Here is a 2,982-nt window from a genome sequence, read left to right as displayed (position 1 = left end):
GGCTCCTTTTCTTTCACGTCATGCAAAAATCACATTTAATTTATCCAATGAACATCTAAATTGGCACAGGTAACAATTACTTCCCTTTTATATCTAGTCAGAAATATTTTATTCCTCATGTAATTTAGGGCAGATAACAAATCAGAGGAGAAAATTAAATATGTTTCATCCATGGTGTATTTCCAGTGACTTTAATGGAATAATGGAGTAACAGAGACAAATCATCTGGGTGAATATGGGCCAGCTATGGCTTTCAGGAGTGTGTTGCATTACTCCATCTGCTTTGGCCCCAGAGCAAGTATTTCCAAATTATTAATGCTGCTAATGTACGTGGAAGTCAAAATTAAAATTGCATTTGTATGTTAAAATGGTTATCAACAGGCCATAGCCTGGGGCATTTGAACAAGAGCCTTTGCTTAAACATAGGTTTTATACTGCTGTGATCCACAGGACAATTTTTCTTGGCTGATGATGTGCCAGCACATCATAAATAAGGCACAGTACCAAAGTAGACTTGGCAGCATCACTTTGACCCAATCTCTGGCTCCCTGATTTTGCATTTGAAGCACAGTAGTACCAAGGCAGTGATGGAGCTGTAGATAGGTATCAATCAGCCCAGCAGGATATAGATTACGGATTTGATTGTGGCTTTTCAGAGTGTTTATGATTTCCTGTGAGCAATGTGCCTTAGGGAGGGGGAAGGTGAGAAATGGGACAGAACATGTCCCTCACTGATACCATCAATTCATGGGGTACCGTGGATATTCATAGTATCAGTGAAATTGCTCAGCTTGTGTCTGGAGCAGCAAGCAGGTGTCAGTAAGGGAAGGCAGGAGCCACTGTCCATGTTGCATATGGGCTCCTCTCCAGCGACTGGAGTCTGGCATAGCTCAAACCTGCCTCCCCTCCACGTGCATAAACCACAGTGGCTCATTATGCCTCTTTCAAAACTAGTCTTCTTTCTCTACACTTCTTCAATCTCCAACCCTATCTTCAGAAACTATCCCCATTTCTCTAGCACGCAGCTACAGTTTCCCCCTATTCTTTATTCTGGGAAATTGAAAGGTGCTGCCTCATCACGTTACCTCCTCCACAGAAACCAGACCTTTGCAATACAGAGGTCTACCGGAACTGCAGCACAGTGGTTTACTGCACACTGGAATAGCAGTCTGCTCAGGAAAAGAAGAAATATGGACAGACTGAAATGGTTTTCTTGGCTGAAAGAGGGGTGGTGAGTGGGGGTGGATGACATTTTTGGTAAACTGCTTGGAGGGAAATTGGCATTCTCTGAAATTTACTAGTGAGAGACCCCTCAACCATGATTTTCTCCCCTGAGGCCCTGTTATAAAGAGGTACCAGTCTCTAGCTTGCAAGGGGAGGACTGCCATCTCGCGTGGAGCTGGAGTATAGCAGGAAATCTCTTCCCTGTTATCTCTGCAGCACACCAGTAAGCACGACCTCGGAGAGTTGGTGCCCCCTCCCTCTTCTCTTGGAGGCTGTAGTCTCCTGCTCATGCCGAGGTGGGCCTCTTTATGTCTGAGAATGTGTTGAATCTCGGTACAACCTTATGCACACATATAGTGAAGTCTCAGTGAAGTATGCCATAACAGGACTTTACAACTTTCCTAAGACTGGCAGCTAGCATTTTAGGAAGGAGAAAAAAAAAAAAAAAAAGAAAAAAAAAAAAAAAAAAAAAAAAAGAAACCTCAGGTAAGCATTTTTGTTCAAGTGAGCACTACAATCACTCCAGTATAATTACTAGCTTTTGGTAAAAAAACTGGCTTTCAAAGGTGTATGCAGAATTTTGTGCTGTGGTTCTTCATCCTTCCAAGTGTTTACACCTATAAGCAGTTAAATCAACAGACTTACTCTATACTGTAAAATGAGTTTGTGAATTAAGTGGACTACTCAGCCAAACACTGTGACTTGAAAATACATCCTGCCATCACCTTTTTAATGGATGTATCTCCTCACAAACTGCATGTGTTCAAGAGATCAAATATTTTCAGAGGCATTTTCAAGATATCACAAAAAGGGTATCTGCAAGTTCTTAGAAAGACCTGAAGTAAATTTAAGTAATTTTCTATATCAGAAAAAATATATATTTTTTTCTTCTTTATCTTTCTCCTATTTTTGCCTTGCCATTAAAAAAATAAAGGAGGGTCATCATGGAAATAACACAAAAAATAATTCTGTGAGAAAAAGACACCTTCTTTTCAGACATTAAAAAAAAAAAAAAAAAAAAAAAAAGCCTGCAAAAATGTATGTATTTAGAAAATGTATGTATTTAGAAAACATACAAATACTGACAGCAAGAATCATTGTCAGGTTAAGACATCAGCAGATGCAAGAATTTTAAAATGACAGTCACTGCTGAGAATCAGATTCATAGAAAAGTCAGGGTTGGACGGGACCACGGAGATCAGCTGGTCCAACCTTTCATGGTAAACGCAGGCCCTATACAAGATTGTCTAACACTGTACTGTCAAACCTTGAAAGTGTCCTTAGAAGTCTCTGTGAGGCTGAGTTTGAGGCACTGTATAGCAGGCTGGTGTTTGGCTCTTTAGTGAGATACTCTTCAGTCCTGAAAGAAGAGTCCTGGGGACCCTACCCAGTATTTCTATCACTGTGTAAAACCTAACTGGCAGTGCATATGTTTTACCTCTACGCTTTTTGAAATTATGAAAATTTAATTTATTGGGATTTGAAAGTCAGCCCTTAATTGTGGTTGACCATGGTTCTCATTGCCATGAGAATCATCCCGGTACTTTAGGAAAGGCAGAGTGAAACCCTACGTGTTAAACCCTTCCGGCTCCTTCCCCTGCTGGCTTGTGCTTTGCACCTGGATGCATCACACCCGAGCTGGGGTCGTGCCACGGCGTGTGGGTGCGCTTGACGTGGGGAGGGGAAGGGCATAAAGACAGAAAGTAAAGGTAGAAGGGGAAAGGGGAGGACGCCGGTGTCCGCCCCGCCGTCTGAGGC

The sequence above is a fragment of the Aythya marila genome, assembly GCF_965140915.1.
Source record: "Aythya marila genome assembly, chromosome: Z".
In the NCBI taxonomy this organism is placed as follows: domain Eukaryota; kingdom Metazoa; phylum Chordata; class Aves; order Anseriformes; family Anatidae; genus Aythya; species Aythya marila.
Note: the sequence above shows the minus strand (reverse complement) of the source record.